At 39.4% G+C, this 21,372-nt stretch overlaps 6 non-coding genes across 6 annotated transcripts; 4 read left to right on the forward strand and 2 right to left on the reverse strand.

The window, feature by feature from the left end:
• The first annotated feature begins 286 nt into the window (after window positions 1-286).
• On the forward strand, window positions 287-358 carry trnap-ugg (transfer RNA proline (anticodon UGG)). The gene has a single exon. It is a non-coding gene; the product is annotated as a tRNA-Pro (tRNA).
• A 4,306-nt stretch (window positions 359-4,664) lies between these two features.
• Window positions 4,665-4,744, forward strand: trnas-uga (transfer RNA serine (anticodon UGA)). The gene has a single exon. It is a non-coding gene; the product is annotated as a tRNA-Ser (tRNA).
• A 2,158-nt stretch (window positions 4,745-6,902) lies between these two features.
• On the reverse strand, window positions 6,903-6,984 carry trnas-aga (transfer RNA serine (anticodon AGA)). The gene has a single exon. It is a non-coding gene; the product is annotated as a tRNA-Ser (tRNA).
• Window positions 6,985-7,479: 495 nt separating this feature from the next.
• On the reverse strand, window positions 7,480-7,549 carry trnaa-ugc (transfer RNA alanine (anticodon UGC)). The gene has a single exon. It is a non-coding gene; the product is annotated as a tRNA-Ala (tRNA).
• Window positions 7,550-10,673: 3,124 nt separating this feature from the next.
• On the forward strand, window positions 10,674-10,746 carry trnav-uac (transfer RNA valine (anticodon UAC)). Its single transcript has one exon. It is a non-coding gene; the product is annotated as a tRNA-Val (tRNA).
• Window positions 10,747-16,028: 5,282 nt separating this feature from the next.
• On the forward strand, window positions 16,029-16,110 carry trnal-aag (transfer RNA leucine (anticodon AAG)). The gene has a single exon. It is a non-coding gene; the product is annotated as a tRNA-Leu (tRNA).
• The last annotated feature ends 5,262 nt before the right edge of the window (window positions 16,111-21,372 follow it).

Here is a 21,372-nt window from a genome sequence, read left to right on the forward strand (position 1 = left end):
GCCGTGGAGCCGTGAAAAGACCCCATGCCAATCTACTTGACCATAGTCTTTCAAGTCAGTTACAAATCCAAGCTACAGTTCCTTTTTTACCAAAATTCAAGTTCCAATGTTGGTAAAAATGTTTTGCTTCAAAAGTAGTCTTTCGTCCACTATAGTCAGAAAGCTTAATCTGGCAGTGGAGCCATAAAAACACTACATGCCAAACAAACTACTTAACAATTGCCTTTCGAGTCACGGACTGATCAGATTAACTTGATTGAAAATTTCTATTATAATGTTTTCAAGTGGCTCGTTGGTCTAGGGGTATGATTCTCGCTTTGGGTGCGAGTGGTCCTGGGTTCAATTCCCGGACGAGCCCTGAAGGCAAGAGACTTACAATTGTAATCTGAAATTTAAAATCCAGTTTGATGTTAAATTAGCCCAGATTAGGAACAATCAAAATTGTATTAGAGCATGCTGGCAATTTTTCATGTCCTGCTTCAACTGCACGCAACAGAAAAAACTAAGAAATAATAAGAGGAACAATGAGCAGGACATGGCCGTCTGCTCGTGATCAGCAGAAAACCCTAGTCGACCCAGTCGCGACCCATCGCCGGCAGTGAGCCTAACTGGGTGTCCGAACTAAAATGATAAGAGGCACTGTGGTAGACTCCTTACTGATGTTTATATCTGTACTCACAATGCCCTTTTTTAAAACCCCAGCCAATCACAAGTCTCAGATGTGAATATTCAATGTGTGAGTAATCAGGAAGCTCACATAAAAGATAGTTGCAAGGTCTACCAAATGTTTAACTTTACAACCCGTAAGCTGTTGGAACCTTGGTTCTTCCCATAAAATGTGAATCAGAGATTCTCGACCGGCCTTGAAGCTCAGACCACCAGAGCAGAGTGGCGCAGCGGAAGCGTGCTGGACCCATAACCCAGAGGTCGATGGATCGAAACCATCCTCTGCTAATTGCTAATTGTGTCAGCATTGAGTCCATGACCAGACTGTTGATGTTTAACAAAGCATCTGTCAAGCAAGTGTGTGAAAGTTACACCTTCAGTGGCATGTCAAGTTTATTTAATCCATAAAAATGGAAATAACAGTAACACACTAAAAAAAAACTGGAGCAACTGAAACAAAAAATATACTACACAACATTACTATACAAAAGTACGGTACAATAAAAGCTGTGAAATATGCACATGTAAAGTGCTTGTTGTGCTGTCTGGCTTCAAAACTTGGAAATGCTGTGGCTGGAAATCAAACCTGGGCAAAATGATTGCAATATGGTATAAATAATAGTCAAAAAGTAACACACCTGTTCTACTGGACAGGTGTGTTCACCTGTTCTGCTGGACAATACAACGCTCACTGCAAATGAAACGTTTCCAGCAGAAAGCCCCATTTTAAGGACACACAGCAGATGGACAATGGAATTGTAATTGCACTGCTTTGATAATAGTAGGAACCTTCTTCATCCCAAACCTGATGGTGCAGTACTTGATCCACATGGATCCACTTGCTGTCCCTCTGGCTGTTCCTCTCTCTGTCCCATTTACGTTTTCTTCCTCACTCTCTTCTTCATGCTCTTCACCCTCTTCTTCATCTTCCTAACCCTCTGGAATATCCCTCTCTGTGTCAGAGCCCTCACTTTCATCACATGCCCTCTCTCCAAACTCCCAAAACTCCTCTGGCTCTCCCTCTTCCTACTCTTCAGTCCCTTGATTTGTTTCTCTCACTGCTGTTTTTCTCAATTTTTGTTTACTAGGGCGCTATATTGCTTCCTCGTTTCATGATAAATATTATACAATCAAGTTGTAAACATATCGAGACCAGACATTTACTAACGTGATTTCATTCTCTGTGTGAGGAGCAACAGGAACACAGTTATGTGCAAGAACAACAAGTCTCTTACGAGATCGACCATAAATGTAAATATTTTCGTCTTAAATAATTGATTTAAATATTACGACAGTCTTGTTTTGTGGTCTATACAGTCGTGTGCATATGCCGTATGTAGGAAAGTATACGCAGGAATAGTTAGCAGGGACCTTTATTTTGAAACGCATGACAAGCCACGTGTTTTACATAGTAGAAGAAGAACTATGCCGGAGGAAACATGGTATCCGAGTTGGACTCTTTATTGATTTTCCCACGACAGCATTGGCTGTAAGTTTACTTTTTATTTCTGTCGTTACTACTTGCATTATTCCTGTAGCTGTAAAGTTAGTAAACCTTTCATTCATTCATTATTGAATTCACATTGTTTCTCTGCTAGCAATACTATCTTGATGTTTCTGCTAGCGCTATGTGTGTTAATGGGTAGTTAGCACATTGTTCATGTGTTGTATAGTTGAAGATAGCTTAGTATGCCATAGCTATTTGCAGTAGAAGAGACTAAGCTTCCGTCTTTTTCTTTCTGTTTAGTTTTCACTCGTCAATTTCACCCACCTGAAGATAATAAAAGGAGCAAGATGCTCGTGGTCCTGGCTCGTGAATTTGAGTTTGGCTCGCTGTTAAACTGTGTCAACGTACTGGAAGTGCATAACACATAAGGAGAACAGTATAGTCATAATCTCTTGATGCATCACCCTTTCAGAGTGTCTACCATTGTGTCACCAGCAAAAAAAATTAGCAGAGGATGGTTTTGATCCATCGATCTCTGGGTTATGGGCCCAGCACGCTTCTGCTGCGCCACTCTGCTAAAATTCACCACAGACGGGACTTGAACCCACAATACCTGGCTTAGGAGACCAGTGCCTTATCCATTAGGTCACTGGGGCTTTACATAACTCTATTTCACCAGTTCAGGAGAAATACATATACAGTTCTGGAGACGTAACGAAAAAGTAACCTTGACCTTTGACCTCCAAAATTGAAATCAGTTCATCCGCGACTCCAAGTGGTTATGAATGCCAAATTTAACATTGAACATTTAAACCTCCAAAATCTCATCAATTGATCTGTGAGTTCATGTAAAAGTTTTTTGCCAAATTTAAAGAAAGTCCCTCCAGGGGGTCCTGTGTTATCACATTCACAAGAATGAGAAGTGCGTACGTATGTAGAGATGGACGGACGACCCAAAAGCATAATACTTCTAGGAACAGCTGGTGCCGAGACATAACAAAAGACAAAAAAAGAGGGGGGGAGACAGAGTTAAGCCCTGACAGAATAGAGAACTACAGACAAAAGATGTAAAATAGTGCCAAGTGTGACCAGAAGAACTGGAAAAAATTAGAACTATGAAGGACAAACCTTTCTTAAGCAACATGTCACCCAGAGGCTTTCACCCTCAGAAACACCAAGGCTAAGACAAGTGGCAATAGTTTACTTCAACATTTTTCCCGGGTAGGGGTCCCCACACAAATCTTAACCGATCAGAAAACTAAATGAACATTGAAGGAGGTATACTCCCTGTTAGGGATCCTGGGCATTAAAACAACACCCTACATAGTTTGTGGCTTCATGAACAATATTGTATTATAGGTACTGGAATCCACCCGTCTCCACCAATGCATTTCTCAATGCCCAGATGTGTTACAAGATTTACATTGAGCGTTGTATTGTCCAGCAGAAAGGCAACAGATGTGTTACTTTTTGACTAGATTTGTACCATAGCTGCGCAAGCATTTTGCCAAGGTTCAATTTCCAGCCACCGCCATGTTTTGAAACCATATGCAATATAATTCACCCAGGTTTCTTCTCTTATTCAATGATCTCAGAAAAAGTTAAAAAAAATACACAGGACATTCAGGGGATGTAGCTCAGTGGTGGAGCGCATGCTTTGCATGTATGAGGCACTGGGTTCAATCCCTGGCATCTCCAACTATTGTTATTGTCCTGCCTGTAGAAGCCCTTACTCTAAAAGTGAAAACTATTAATAAGGTAATCTCCTTGCATTCATGGTAATTAATGCAAAAATCAGTCTCAATGACCAGATGTGTTGCAAGATTTGCGGTGAACAGCGATGGTGGTATAGCGGTGAGCATTGCTCCCTTCCAAGCAGTTGACCTGGATTTGATTCCGAGCCATCGCAGTAGTTTTCATTGTGTGGTCAATTGCTTTATTTGTGAAGATTAGCCAGAAAGGTCACTTCCGTAACCCAATTTGATAAAATCTTATATCTCTGTTAAGGTACAAATAAGGGAGCATATCACATCACTCCAGTTCTGAAGTCTTTACACTGGCTTTCCTGTGCATCAAGGATTGATATAAAGTACTTTTACTAGTTTATAAATCACTCAATGGTTTAGGGCCAAAATACATTTCTGATATTCTACTACACTACAACCCCCCCCCCCCCCCCCCCCTCCAGACCTCTCAGGTCATCTGGGACAGGTCTACTTTCTGTCCCCAGAGTCAGAACTAAACAGGGTGAAGCAGCTTTCAGTTCCTATGCTCCTCATATCTGGAACAAACTCCCAGAAAAACCTGAAGGCAGAAGACCTTTCTTTTTAATGTTGCCTTCATTAAATGTTTGTTCATATCTTTAATTTTTAATTTCTTATGCTGCACTGTAACTTTTATTCTTGTGTTCTATCTATTTTAATTTTAACTGTTTTTGTGTAAAGCACTTTGAACTGCCTTTTGTTGAAAGGTGCTAGACAATAAAACTACCTGGCCTTGCCTTGAATAGGTTATCACTATTAGTGCAAATCGGTGTAGTGTTGGTTTTCAAGTTGTCGTGGCCGAGTGGTTAGGCGATGGACTTGAAATCCATTGGGTCTCCCCTTGCAGGTTCGAATCCTGCTGTCAACGAAAGCCCTCCTTTAATGTGGTCACGCATCCCTTAAACAAATGGCAGATGTACCTTCGTGGACAATATAGTAATATCTCATAGGTACTGGAAGCCACAGATGCTCTAGAGCGATTACTTTCAGTCTCAATGCCCAGATGTGTTGCAAGATTTGTAGTGAACGTTGTATTGCCCAGTGATGGTGGTATAGTGGTGAGCATAGCTGCCTTCCAAGTAGTTGATATGGCTTTGATTCCCAGCCAGTAACTTTCTTCAACTGACGTTACTTGATTTATTTGTCAAAAAGTAACCAGAAAGGTTCTCTCCCAACCCGGTTTGATAAAACATTAGATCTCTGTATATCGCACAAATAAGGAGCATAACTATCAATCAAGCTGTCTCCACAGGACATTCAAATCCTGCCGACACCGGAAGCCAATTGCAGATGTGTGTTCATGAAAAATTTGTGTTATCTCATAGGTACTGTAAGTCACCCGTCTCCACCAATGTATCTTTTAGCGTTTATTTTCAGTTCAACGCCCAGATGTGTTACAAGATTTGCAGTGAACATTGTATTGGATTGTGTTTACTTTTCGACTAGGATTTACATCTTAGCAGTTCAATCATTTTTCCCAGGTTGATTCCAGCCACTGCAGTTGCATTTACAGGTTTTGAAGCCATATACAACATTAACATTACATGTTTTACCCAGGTTTCTTCTTTTATTCAGAGATATTTAATTTCCTTGCCGGATTCATCCCAAAAGGATTAATAAAGATAAGTCTAAGTCTATCTCAGAAAAAAGTAGAAAAATCTGAAATCTTCAGGGGATGTAGCTCAGTGGTAGAGCCTTTAAAAGAGCTGCAAATGATATTACCTCCTGTGGTAATCTGACTGGTTGGGTTGTAGAACCCATTTTCCATTTTTATGGATAAACTCAACTTGACATTCCATTAAGATTACTCTTCAGCAAGTGGAGACATTTCACTTCAAACACTTGCAACAACAGATGCTTTGTTAAACATCAACAGACTGGAAATATACTTAATGCTGATATAAAGCCAGAGAAGGGAAGTAACAAAGTACAAATACTTCGTTATTGTACTCAAGTAGATTTTTCTGATATTTTACTTTACTTTACTACTTATGTCTGTGGCAACTTTTTACTTCTACTCCTTACATTTTAACACAACTATCGGTACTTTCTACACCTTACATTTTACAAAATTGTCTCTTTACTTTAGTTTTGTACAAAAGGTCGTCATGCCGGAAAATAGCGCGGACACGCGCCACACACCGCGAACAGGTGCGCGCGTCAAACGGAGAAAAAAGTGAAAGAAAAAAAATGAGACTAGCTGTCCGGAGGATAACCAGTTGAGATTGTGAGTTATCCTTACCAGAACTCTGAACCACCTCAACTGGTTTGTGAAGTATGGTATTAAACAGAATTATGCATTGAGGAATGTAGCAGTAGCATGTAAATCACCGTAGTTTTAGACGTTAAAATGTGCGCACAAGAAAGCTACGGGATTACTGTGGCGAAATGAAGAATGGCTAGGTTAACTGATGATTTTAAACATTGTAAAAATTAACGAAACATATGAACACGTTAAACGTATTCGGGCATCTAACATATACCTGCAGTTTCAGTCTTTGGATGGTATAGGTAGCATATCGCTACCGTGACGGCCGACATGCGCCCCTTCACAATTACAGACAATTTTGGCAATGAATGAGTATTTCACATTGAACCCTTACAATTGGGTGGTCATTAAAAACAGTGCATTGCAATTACAGATATAAACAGCAGAGGCAGGAAGGAGTCTAACAAAAGGTATCTTATGACTTTAGTTACTTCACCAAGTTATGTCATAAGAGATCAACACAATTGATTCAACTCCAAGTCTTCACATTAGTTTCCTTCCAGCTATTTAACATTTGCGAATAGCAGTGGTGGTCCAACGTGACTTCAAGGCCTTGTAACATTGGTAAGCAGCTGGTAGAAAAAAACTCCCCGTCAGGGAATCAAACCGCGGTCTTCCGCGTGACAGGCGGAGAAACTGTTTATTTACTAACGAGGAATGCCAAGCTTAATACTTGGCACAGCAATCGATAGGTGGGCCACTAGTCTAGCATTTAGGCCAAAGTAAATACTTGAAGATTTATTTAAAGCACACCTCTCGTTGTCGGCAGGATTTGAACTTGCGCGGGGAGACCCCAATGGATTTCTAGTCCATCGCCTTAACCACTCGGCCACAACAACTGAAAAGCAGAGCTACACCGATTTGCACAAATGTTGAAAGACTTTTCGATTGGTTAGTAGTAGTTACCAGACACGGGCAAAGTGCAAATTGTAGTGCACTGCCTGTATCTGTGGATCCTCGTGGAGGCCGCTTGATTGATTGATATGCTCCCTTATTTGTACCATAACAGAGATCTAATATTTATCAAATCGGGTTGGGCAAGTAATCTTTCTGGTTACTTCTTGACAAATAAAGCAAGTAACCACACAATGAAAACTACTGCGATGGCTGGGATTTGAACCCAGGTCAACTGCTTGGAAGGCAGCTTTGCTCAACACTATACCACCATCACTGGGCAATGCAATGTTCACTGCAAATCTTGATACACATCTGGGCATTGAGACTGATTTTTGCATTAATTACCATGAACACAAGGAGATTGCCTTTTAATACTTTTGTCTTTCAGAATAAGAGGTTTGCAGCTCTTTTACAGACTGTTGTAACAGAACACTTATTGGAGATGCCGGGGATTGAACCCGGCCTCATACACGCAAAGCATGCGCTCTACCACTGAGCTACACCCCTGAATGTTTCTACAGAAACCCCTACCGGGAAAAATGTTGAAGTAAACTTGTTTGTTGTTTTATTTGGATCCCCATTAGCTTCAGCATGAACTAAAAGCTTTTCTTCCTGGGGTCCTACAATCCTTTCTTTGACAATACTCTTTATGACATTTCATTACACACACAGACATAAATTAGAAAATACTAACCATAATTAAATCTTAAAGTTAACGCAATTTATACAAGAAATAAAATAAAAGACACTACTCCGAATAGATAAATCAATTTAAGAAATAAGATAACAAAAGCCCTATGACAAACTAATTTTAAATTACATATTAATTCCTTTGAATAAATATGTCTTAAGTGATTTTTTAAAACCATACTGAGAGTTGTGTTTGATAGTCGTTGGGAGAGAGTTCCATTCACACATCGCTCTGTACCTGACTGAACGTGAATTGATTAGTTTTCACTTTAGGTAAAATAAAACTCCCTCCTACTGCACGCCTCGTTGGATAATGATGTATAGCAGTACTAAAGGATAGTTTTCTGTTTGAAATAAAAGGTGTTTGTTTGTTATACGTTATGTAAAAAAAAAAAAGTAGCAAATACACAAATATTTTTAACTTAAACCATGAGAGTTGTTCATGCATGTTAGCAACATTTGATCTAAACCCACACAAGAGAGACACACGTGCAGCTTTATTCTGAATCACTTGTAGTTTTTTCATATTAATTGCTGAAGTGCTGGACCACACCACTGAACAGTAATCCATATGTGAGTCAGGTTGCCATGGCCACGCTCGTCATCAGCTGATCTTCTTCTTCTCTTACCAACCACGACATCTTTATCTCATCAGCTGATCTTTTCTTCTCTTACCAACCACGAGTTTTATCTCATCAGCTGATCTTTTCTTCTCTTACCAACACGACGTCTTTATTCATCAGCTGATCTCTACCCAGAATCAACGTCCTTTCCAGTCTACAACCACGTATGTATCTGTGTGTGTGCATAAAGTAAACTTTATTAGTTAAATTACAATTTACACTGTTGTTATTACACACATTACACAAAGGCCTGAACTACACACACATGCTCAGTACCTATACATGCACTAATGGAGAGATGTCAGAGTGGGGGGGGCTGCCCATGGAAAGACACCCCGAGCAGTGGGGGTTCGATGTCTTGCTCCAGAGCACCTTGGCAGTGCCAGGAGGTGAACTGGCCTCTCCAGCTACCAGTCCACCACCAGACCTGGTCCGTACGGGGACTTGAACCAGCAACCCTCTGGGTCCCAGCCCAACTCCCCACGGACTGAGCTACTGCCCTCCAATTTGTGTGCTCAGTACCTGTGTATGTTTGTGTGTGTGTATCTGTGTGTGGTATGATTTTGTGTCTGTGTCCGTGTGTGTGGTGTATCTGTGTGTCTGTGTCTGTGTGTGTGTGTGTGTGTGTGTGTGTGTGTGTGGTGTGTGTGTGTGTGTTTTATCTGTTTTTAAAAAAAAAAACAGATATAAACACCAGAATAACCTTCAGACTCCGATCATCTCACTCGGCTGCCAGCCTGGGTATTATTAGTTAAGTGAAGCAGGTTTAAAGGAATCCACTGGTGCTCATGAGTTACCCCCCATGCTGGAGTTGACTAATAGCCCCCCCCCCCCCATCATAGAGATTACTGGTCTTTAATAATAAAAATGTGCCTCTATAGGATTTAACATAGGGGGGTGTATACTTATGCCCTGTATTTTAACATAGGGGGGTGTATACTTATGCCCCTGTATTTTATTTATTTATTTTATAAGTTATATATTATATAAATGACTACAAAGTGCTTTTCTAAATGAACTGGAGCCTCATACACACACACAGACACACACACACACACAGACACACACACACACACACACAGACACACAACACACACACACAAAAAACACTAACCACACAAAAACACTAACACCCAAACAACATTACACATGATACACACACACACACACAAAAATACAAGCAACACAGACACACACACACACACACACACACATACACACACAGGACACACACACACACACACACACACACACAGACACACAGACACACACACACACAAAACACTAAACACACACAAACACACATACACATGAATACACACACACAAAAAATACATACGCACACACAAACACACAAAAAATATACACACACATAAACAACATACACATACACATGAATACACACACAAATACACAAACGGACAAAAAACACATACACACATGAATACACACACACAAATACAAAACCAACTGTCACACAAGACTCCATGTAAATAATCACTACTTTATCATCGTAAAACACACTTCATTAAAAGTGGACAGAAACTAAATAAAACTACCAAAAGCCGTCTTGGTTCATCTTTCCACTGTTCCACAATCACCACTCTGGTCTGGTTGGAATAAACTCTTAATTCACACATTTACATGTAGAGATATGCTGCTCTATACACGCTAAAAGTAGTGATTATTTACATGGAGTCTGGTGGAGATATGCTGCTCTATACACGCTAAAAGTAGTGATTATTTACATGGAGTCTGGTGGAGATATGCTGCTTTATGCATGCTAAAAGTAGTGATTATTTACATGGAGTCTGGTGGAGATATGCTGCTCTATACATGCTAAAAGTAGTGATTATTTACATGGAGTCTGGTGGAGATATGCTGCTCCAAACATGCTAAAAGTAGTGATTATTTAGTGGAGTCTGGTGGAGATATGCTGCTCTATACATGCTAAAAGTAGTGATTATTTACATGGAGTCTGGTGGAGATGTGCTGCTCTATACACGCTAAAAGTAGTGATTATTTACATGGAGTCTGTAGTAGTTGTCACGTCTGCTTTACATGCAGAAGGTCCTTGGTTCAATCCCCAGTGGAACCAGACTTAAGGTTTAAAGTAAGAACTATTGTGTGTTACCACCTGGCAGGTGTCTCTTTAAAAGGGAGTTAATGACACCTAACAATAAAAAAAAACTACTCTAAAGACATATTGTCTATCTGAAAGACTTCTTTTGCATTTTGTTTCACTTTCAGAACCTGACCTCCATCTATTTTTATTTACAGTATGAATCCGTTTATGTTAAAGACTTTATGGGTACAGAGGTTCCATAGTGTAGTAGTTATCACGTCTGCTTTACACGCAGAAGGTCCTGGGTTCAATCCCCCGTGGAACCAGAGTGTTGTCTTATTATGGATCCTGTCAACTGTGAAATCCATCACTGTAAAAATTCTTCTAAGAAACTGCTATTATAATGTTTGTTGTAAATTAACTTTCAATAACATCAACATAATGCATGTAGTCTGACACTCACAGGGGCATTTTGAGTATTTCTGTTTTGCAGTAGCCTAGTGAAGTAAAGAATAGTGCTCTACTACCGTAGGAGCGAGTGCCAGTATTGTCTCCGTCTAACATATTTCTAACATTTCATATTTCATACCACGCCATGAATCGCTCAGTACTCACTTCCCGTACTCAAGTAGAAGTACATATACTTAAACTAAGTATCTGGTAAAAGTAGAAGTACTGATTTAACTTCTTTACTCAAGTAAAAGTAACAAAGTACAGGCTTGGAAATTTACATAAAGTATAAAAGTAAAAGTAGCAAACTACTTGAAAAAGGTTGACTTGACTACACCAGTATTCATCTTCTAATCTCAACTGCTTTACTTCATTTCTATCCTGAAAAATACAAGTCAACAGCTCCATCTTCTGGCGAGTCAGCAGAGAGTAATAACTGGGGCAGTTTAAGTTTGCAGATAATGTAGCTGAACAAAAAAACAATAAAAAGAGACAATATTACATTGTGAATAGGTCTGTTTATCATCATATGCCACTTTACAACATATCTCTAGGCTATGTAACATTAAATAAATGACAATTCTGATGATTTTCTAATAAAACTGATTCAAAATTGCAGTCCATTAGTCTTTACATAATTTGTTAAACTTGAACTTTCTCTGTCCAATGATTACACGTTTCTCTGGAAATGTGACTTCAATGATCTGATAGTAGATAATCCTGTCTTTTTAAATAATCTATTATTTTTGCTTCTTGCAACAGGACTTCATAGTGCTTTAAATAATTATGTCATAAAGACAATATACTGTATGTTAACCAGGGATCACATATGAATGACACTAAATTGAAATGATTACAACAACTTTGTAAAGGGCCCTAGATCTTTTTGTAGTGACAGTTTTATGGGAAACACAACTACAGTTCACAGCTGATGTTATTCTACACTTGATGGGCAAGTTGGGCTGTGTTTATCTTTAAACTGACTAAGTGTATTGAACAAATTAACGGCTGGATGTGCCAGAACTTTCTGAAAATAAATGAAGGAAAAACTGAGGTGGTTGTTTTTGGAGCAAAAGAGGAACGATTAAAAGTCTGCGCTCAGCTTCAAACAACAATGTTAAAAACAACAGACAAAGCCAGAAATCTTGGTGTAGTCATGGACTCAGACCTGAACTTTAACAGCCACATTAAGACAATTACAAAGTCAGCCTACTATCACCTAAAGAACATATCAAGGGTTAAAGGACTTATGTGTCAACAGGATTTGGAAAAACTGGTCCATGCTTTCATCTTCAGTAGACTTGACTACTGTAACGGGGTCTTTACAGGTCTCCCTAAAAAATCAATCAGACAGCTGCAGCTGATTCAGAACGCTGCTGCTCGAGTCCTCACTAAGACCAAGAGACTGGATCACATCACTCCAGTTCTGAAGTCTTTACACTGGCTTCCTGTGTCTCAAATAATTGATTTCAAAGTACTTTTGCTAGTTTATAAATCACTAAACGGTTTAGGGCCAAAATACATTTCTGATCTGCTACTACACTATGACCCCCCCAGACCTCTCAGGTCATCTGGGACAGGTCTACTTTCTGTCCCCAGAGTCAGAACTAAACAGGGTGAAGCAGCTTTCAGGTTCTATGCTCCTCATATCTGGAATAAACTCCCAGAAACCTGCAGATCCGCTGCTACTCTCAGTTCTTTTAAATCAAGGCTGAAGACCTTTCTTTAAATGGTTGTTCATATCTTTAATGTTTGATTTGTTATACTGCACTGTAACTTTTATTCTTGTGTTTTATCTATTTTTTAAATTTCATAACTCCTTTTTAAGTGTAAAGCACTTGGAATTGCCCTGTGGCTGAAATGATCTATAAAAATAAATAAATAAAAAATAAATAAAGCTGCCTTGCCTTGAATAGGTTATCCATATTAGTGCATCGCGGTATCGCATAGCTTTTCAGGTTGTCGTGGCCGAGTGGTTAAGGCGATGGACTAGAAATCCTTTGGGGTCTCCCCTCGCAGGTTCATATTCTGCCAACAATGAAAGCCATCCTTTAATGGTGGTCACACAAAATTACTGGTGCTAATGTTAAGGTCTTTTTATCTAATTCTTCTACATACTCAGCTGTGTTTGAGGAATTTAAGCCCGAGGTTGTACAATACATGAAACCTACCAACTGTCCCTTAGACATTTAGAATGGTGAAGGAGGTTTTTAATAGCACCATTGGGGCGAGTCCTCTAATTGCTAAGCCTGTACTTTGTTACTTTTACTTGAGTAAAGAAGTTAAATCAGTACTTCTACTTTTACCAGAGTATTGTTAACACAATTATCTGTACTTCTACTTAAGTATGCGCATTGAGTACTTTTGCCATCACTGACGGTCATTGGTATGCAGGTCACTTGATGTAATACAAGCAAATACATAAGGCCCCCCCAACAGTTTTGTGACAAATGGCGTGCAACTGTCTGTCAATGATCCAGCTTGTCGCTGTGACCAGGAAACCACCAGCAAAATTACTAATATCATCAGTTCCGGAATTTTCTTGGATGCCAAATATTTGAATTCTAAGTCAGAATCCAGTTGACATGTAAGAAAACTACAATGCACGTCAAGCTTCTACACTTCTACACTTCTGCATGAGTCAGCTTCCCCAATTTTCTGAGTAATAGCCTGATAAGCATACATGTGCCGCTAAACCTCAAAAAGCTATAAAGCAAACGCTTGTGGCTTAAACATCAAGTTCTCGCTCATAAAACACCAGCTAGATGCAGTCTCTGTGGCGCAATAGGTCAGTGCAGTCGGCTGTTAACTGAAAGGATGGTGGTTCAAGTCCACCCAGGGATGTTTGTTGCTTAAATAACCTGGAGAGAGCCAACTCTGGGATTTATCCTTCTCCAGAAGACCATAGAGCAGCCCAAACAGTGGCCTTATGTCTATTAGAAGGTACAGTTCTACAAACCATGTACACATTAATCTTTACGGTCATTGTTATGCAGGTCACTTGAGGTAATATAAGCAAATACATAAGGCCCCCCCCAACAGTTTTGTGATACGTGGCGTGCAACTGTATGTCAATGATCAAGCTTGTTGCTGTGACCAAGAAACCACCAGCAAAACGACTGATACATCATCAGTTCCCAAATTTTCTTGGAGGCCAAATATTTGAATTCAAAGTCAGAATTAAATTGACATGTAAGAACAATACAATGCACGTCCAGCTTCTACATTTACGCATAAGTCAGTACATATTAATCTTTAGCTAGGTTACACCTGTTACCTAGGTTACACCCGGCTGTTGATTTGATATAATGGCGATTGTTAAATTGTTGTTCATTAAGATAATTATTTACTAGCATATATGATTCCTATGCATTGTGTATGGTACAGTATTAAATCCTGCTTACAACGAAAGTGGTAGCAAACTAATGACACATCACATTATACCAAATTGCAGATGTGCCTTTACGAACAATATTGTGTTATCTCGTAGGTACTAGAAGCCACCCGTCTCCATCAATGCATCTCTCAGCATTTATTTTCAGTCTGTGTTACAAGATTTGCAGTGAACGTTGTATTGTCCAGCAGAAAGGCAACAGGTGTGTTACTTTTCGACTATAATTTATACCATAGCAGTGCAATCATTTTGCCCAGGTTTGATTTCCAGCCACCGCAGTTGCATTTACAGGTTTTGAAGCCATATACAACATTAACATTACATGTTTTACCCAGGTTTCTTCTTTTATTCAGTAATATTTCAATTTCCTTGCAGGAGTCATGCCAAAAGGATTAATAAAGATGAGTCTAAGTCTATCTCAGAAAAAAGTAAAAAAGAATGTAGCTCAGTGGTAGAGCTCATGCTTTACATGTATGATGACCTGGCATCTCCAGCAGGTATTATGGTAGAGTCTTTAAAAGAGCTGCTAAAGATATTACCTCCTGTGGTAATCTGACTGGTAGGGTTATAGAACGTAGTGGTAGACTAAGACCTCCTGTGACACAAACTTAGCAGTATGCTCTCTTTCATACCTCAGGTTATCAGACAGCACAATTTCACATGCCAGTAAGGGTGTACCCTTCAGCTTTTATGGGTGTTAAAGGATGTATGACCACTGTAATTTCGTAACAGCCTTCAGCAGGTGCAGAAATTTAACTTCAGACACTTGCAGCAGGAGCTGCTTTGTTAAACATCAATTTAAAGCTGAAGCAATTCATAACAATTAACAGAGGATGGTTTTGATACATCAACCTCTGGGTTATGGGCCAGCCCTCTTCCGCTGCGTCACTCTGCTCTCCTTAACCTGCCCAGGGGCTGTTAAATCTGTGATTCACGTTTTGAGGGAAGGTTTAGGAAGGACCAAGGTTCCAACAGCTATCTTTTATGTGAGCTTCCTGATTGCTCACACGTTGACCATTCACATTGGTGTTTTAAAAAAGGCAGTGATTTTAGCTTTGATTTACTCATCAGCTCTTTTTTTAAGTGATTTTAGACGTGTAACGAGCCATCTTTTATTTCCTGTGGAGGTCCAAGTGGGAACGAGCGCAAAGAAGAAGCCAAAAGAGGGAAAGGAGTGCCGGACCTGTTATTGTTTTTAGGGAGCAGATTTACAGCTATGCACTTTGCCGCCATCAACGATGCCATTTGGACCTCCAGAAACTTGCTGGTAAGAAATCACATGCAGATGATACATGATACATGAACATATTTTAAAGAGTGGTTTTATATCTGTGCTGCAAATTTTGACAAACTGTTTTGATCACTTGAGATATTTCCATGTAGTCTTTGGTCTTGGACAGGTACCTTGCAATCTAAAACTGTATATCCTATCGTCTCTGGAACAATAGTTGGCAGTTGGAGGAGTAATGGCTCTTTACAGTGAATATGCAAAAGAAGATGTTCATAAATTCAGCCCAGGTAAATGTTCAGCCCATATTCACACAGACCTAAACCTACTCACTTAATGCTGGTTACAATATTCTAATATCAACAATGCCAGAGAAAAATGACAAAGTGTGATAACATTTTTTAATAAAGTATTAGCAGTTTTTAATAAGTATTGGCTATTTCCTTGCAAAGGTTTTTTTTTTCCAATACCATTACCAAGCATACCTTTATTTATGAAGCCGGTGTTTGTCACAATGTGGAGAGCTGATGTTTGCAGGTAGTGTGGCCGAGTGGTCTAAGGCGCTGGATTAAGGCTCCAGTCTCTCTGGAGGCGTGGGTTCAAATCCCACCACTGTCATTTGCAAATGTTACATAGCTGGAAGCCAACCAGTGTGATGTCACAGCTGTGTCATTTGGGCAGAACTTGGTGAAGTAACTAGAATCATCCATCAATCACCTTGCTGAGATTATTCCTTGTTAACCTGAGGTTCAATGATTGGTGAAACCTTCCTTTCCAGCACTTTGGAGTAGAAAATTAACAGATAATTGTGATATTCTCCATATTGATCAAACTAATCATGAGTATCACTTTGACCATAATCGTGCAGCCCAAAGAGATCTAATGTTTTATAAAACCAGGTTGGGCAAGTAACCTTTCTGCTGACTTCTTGTAAAAAAAAAAAGCAAGTAACATCACTCAAAGAAAGCTACTGCGATGACTGGGATTCCGCGTTCCCAGGTCAACTGCTTGGAAGGCAGCTATGCTCACCACTATACCACCATCACTGGTCAATACAAAGTTCACTTCAAATCTTGTAATACATCTGGGCATTGAGACTGGAAGTGCACTCTATCACTGAGCTACAGGCCCTGATGAGTCAGAAAATCCCTCCAGGGTGGTCCTGTGTCATTACATCAACAAGAATGGGAAGTGTGTTCATGTACATTGTTGCCCTTCGATAGCTCAGTTGGTAGAGCGGAGGACTGTAGAAGCGTAAATTTGAAATCCTTAGGTCGCTTTTCAAGAGTTTCCCTTCACAGATCCATAAAGTTTTTCTGATTCTGATGTAGAGATGGACAGACGACCCAAAGCATAATACTTCTTGCCGAGACATAACAAGAAAAAAAGAAGAGGTGGGGGAGACAGAATTAAATCCTGACAGAATAGAGCACTACAGACAAAAGATGTTAAATAGTGCCAAGTGTGAACAGAAGAATTGCAAAAAAACTAGCTTCTCTTTTCTCCTGTTTTGTACTCAACCCAAAGTTTTACAAAACAAAATATAACTTTCACCGAATCCCTGAGTTAAATCACAGTCAACATTTGTCTCAAAAACCATCTCAATGTCCAATTTAAATAATTTATCCAACAGAATTGAAACTTTAACTTACCCCTGCTGTTTGAAAATGCTTCCTTGTCGTTTGGATTTCCGAGTGGAATCAGCGAGCCCTCCTTGGTGGGAAAATGCAAAGACATAACAAATTCCGTTGTCTCCTACAAGGAGAAGACACTGAGGAAAGATACAGAAGTCATATACTCTGAGAGGCATTGGAGATCTTATTATGAATAATTAATATGAAAATCATTGGTTAAATGTAGTTTATCATTACAAGTTACAGTTTGAAAAACGGAAAATAATTGTTATTGAGATAGAGGCAGATGAAGTGTTTATGACCCATCAGTGATGACAAAAGGATACATCCGCTGTCGGGGGTCTGATTTAAAGGAAATGCTACTTTTAAAAAGAGTTGGGGTTTAGCGTTAAACTATTGAAGAAGAATTTGACAGATTTAAATCAAGTTCAGGTCTCACTCTTTCAAATATTGCACCTGCATCTGTCAAGTCCTGACCATTCCTTGACCAGGAATCGAACCCGGGCCGCGGCGGTGAGAGCACCCAATCCTAGCCACTAGACCATCAGGCAGTCGCATCTATCAAATTTATCTTTGTAGATGTGAGTTTCCTTTCTCTTACTGGAATAACTCATGTTTTAGGCGAGGAATGGCGCCTGGCTAGAGCTTCAGAAGGCAGGACATGACAGATTACACATCTGTCACATAGTCAGTTTGTAGTCTTAAATACCAAGTCTCCTGCTGTTCCTTGACTAGTTGGCCCCCCCTGCTTTGCATCGCTCCAGATAAGTAGAAAGCAATCTGTTATGCACCTTTGCATTGCACTAAAATGTCACAATTTGGACCTGAATCCAAAATAACATTACTCGACACTCACATACATTGGTTTTCAGGTAAAAAATGTTGGTTAGGGGTTTAGTTACTGTTTGAAAAAAAGAAAAGAATTGTTATTGAGATAGAGGCAGATGAAGTGTTTATGACACATCAACAGAGATGACAAAAGTACTCAAGTAGAAGTATAGATAATTGTGTTAAAAAATATTCTGGTAAAAATAGAAGTACTGATTTAACTTAACAAAGCACAGGCTTAGCAATTTACTTAAAGTATAAAAGTAAAAGTAGCCTTATGAATGACAAAGCTACCTGGACCAGACAGATGTTACTAGAGAGACGCTGAGGAACTACAGTGGACATGGAGAAAAGACTTGCAGAAATAATAACTAACTCCAGTGAAATCATTTAAATTTAGTGAGCTGAACTGATTCTGGTTTCCAACCTGGTCCCAGGTTTGTCAGTTAAAACTCAGACGGAGACATCTTCTCTCTGTTGATGCTTTATTACAATCAAGCATCAGAATAAACATTGGGGGGGGGGGCAGCTCTGCTATGGCTGTGTGTGGTAATAAAAGAAATAAATAACATTGTAAAGGCTACCATACACAATGCAGGAATCATAAATGCTATTAAATAATAACAATAAACCACTATTAATTACATTATCTTAATGAGCACGTTCAACAATCGCCATTATATCAAATCAACAGCCAGGTGTAACCTGGGTAACAGGTGTAACAAGTGTAACCTAGGTAACATGTGTAACTTAGGTAACAGGTGAAGAACACCAACAAGCTAACTTTTAAATGTACCAGAACTACAGACCAATACAAGAAAAGGCTTAAATGAACGGACAACATCACTTATATGACTTATAGTTCTCAAAGATGCACACGATCTCAGCTGATTATCCTTTAGACAGCTAGTCTCTTTTTCTTTTCTCTCACTTTTGTCTCTGTGTGGCGTGCGCGCTTGCTTGCGGTGTGAGGCGCGTGTCCGCGCTATTCTCTGACATGCAATCACAATCACACCTGATAGACAACATTTAGAAAAAATACTCTGGTAAAAGTGGAAGTACTGATTAAAGTTCTTTACTCAAGTAGAAGTAACAAAGTACAAGCTTGGAAATTTACTTAAAGTATAAAAGTAAAAGTAGCCTTGCGAAAGCTACCTGGAGCACACAAATGTTACTGGAGAGACGCTGAGGAACTTCAGTGGACATGGAGGACACAGTCTATATGGCAATGGCTACATTTTAAATGGATGTCTGCCAATAGGCCTAAAACATAACATATATGATTATTATGACGGAGACTGGGACTCCAGGTTAATAAGATTCTGACTCATTAGCAAGATACAAATTCAGTTGTGATTCTGTGAGAATTCACAGATCCAGTTTCTATTTTTAATCTTCCCCTTAATATTTAAATGAGTCTACGTGTATGTGTGTGCTCAAATATGGCTTCAGGGAAGAATATAAAAAGGATTAAAATATGAATGATTAAACTGACATTATGAAGAAGTTCCCCAGCACGATGCCTCTCGTTAACGCCGCATTTCTGGTAGACAGCACATGGGAACAAACCGTCTTAGCACGGGAGGAGGTTGATGGGGCAGGAAGTGGTCCAAGCGGGGAGATTTAAGTTTAATTTGTTTATTTATCCCCAGTGGGGAAATTACAATTTACACTCTGTGTACACACTTTGTTAGTATCACTACACACAGCTAGTTTCATTTGCAATGAGAGTTATGGAAAGTTCCCCATGTTGATCTCTAGGTATGGTGAAAGGTAGAAGAACAAGAGAACTTTATCAGGATGCATAGTATCCTGATCCTTGAAATAACTGGCCTTTAAAAATAAAAATCTGCCTCTATGGGAATTTAACATAGGGGGGTGTATACTAACGCCCGCAAAATGATTTAACCCTCATGTTGTCCTCTATTGTCTCAATGTTCTTTTTAATTCCCCAAAATAACATGATTGATTCCACCCAACGCTCTTTGCCAAGTACAAATCTCTACTTTCATTAATTTTGGAGCGTCTTATTCAATTTTATAGCATCTGAAAACAAATGGAAGTGTTTTTGAAATAGTATTGAGTAAAAGTTGACATATTCCAGTCTGTGATTATCATCAACATCCATTCCTTTAATTTTAGTCTTAATATTTCCTAATTTCTGCTTTTTTAACTCAAAGATTAGGTATAATTTAGGTATATAAACAATCGCTGCAAAGTCCAAGCCCACTGTCACCCCCCCCCCCCCAATGTGAGCAGAGTGAAGATCTGAGTCGCGCATGCGTCACTTAGCTACAAGTAGTCAACAAGATGCTAACGAGAGACTTCTGTAATGTCAACACAGTAAAAATGGACCTACTTAATGAAGTTTGTTCACTGCAGGCTACAAGTTAGCATCAAACACAACAAAGGCTGTCCGTTGAATGTTGTTTTGAGCTAACGTTAGCAACCAAACTGTCATAGATAGCTACAACGTCTTTGAAATGACTGCTAGCTTAGCTACAAGCTAGCATCAAACACAACAAAGGCTGTACGTTGAATGGTGTTTTGAGCTAACGTTAGCAACCAAACTGTCATAGATAGCTACAATGTCTTTGAAATGACTGCTAGCTTAGCTACAAGATAGCATCAAACACAACAAAGGCTGTACGTTGAATGGTGTTTTGAGCTAACGTTAGCAACCAAACTGTCATAGATAGCTACAACGTCTTTGAAATGACTGCTAGCTTAGCTACAAGATAACTTAGCTACAAGCTAGCAATCAACACAACAAAGGCTGTCAGTTGAATGGTGTTTTGAGCTAACATTAGCAATCAATCAATCATAAACCGTATAAATCTGAGCATCTGTCCTCGACTCACATCGGTAAGTGACCCCCACTGTGGTTGTCTGTTTCTGCTGTCTAATAAAGAGCAATATGGATCAACTGAATGTTGGGTTATGATACAGCCTAGAAATCAAACGCACCCTAACGTTGGGTGACCTGGTGATCTGGTTTCCGGGGACGTCTGGTTTTGGGGACCTGTCCCCGGAAATGTCCCCGGTTTTCAGTGTGACTGACAGACCCGACATTGAAATGAAAGAAAGAAAACACTGACCAAACGGAGCTCCAGACAGCAGAGCCAGCGCTGCTCAGAGAGGTTTCAGAAAGCCGTATTTTACGATGCTAAAATCACTGATTATTTACATGGAGTCTGGTGGGTTTAGCGAACTCAATTTTGCAGAATTTTATTTTTTAAAGGATCTTAATCTTAAGAAAGGTCGACCTCATTATGTAATGTTTTTAGACATTTAGAATATTAATCTGAGTCTGTCAGCAGCAAAACAAGCACTTTTATCAATGGAAATACAAGCTGGACAATTATCCTATTAACTTACATTGTAGCTTGTTTCTCTACTGCAGACTGCAGAGATCTCA

Source organism: Etheostoma spectabile, unplaced genomic scaffold (assembly GCF_008692095.1).
Source record: "Etheostoma spectabile isolate EspeVRDwgs_2016 unplaced genomic scaffold, UIUC_Espe_1.0 scaffold00018528, whole genome shotgun sequence".
Taxonomy (NCBI): Eukaryota; Metazoa; Chordata; class Actinopteri; order Perciformes; family Percidae; genus Etheostoma; species Etheostoma spectabile.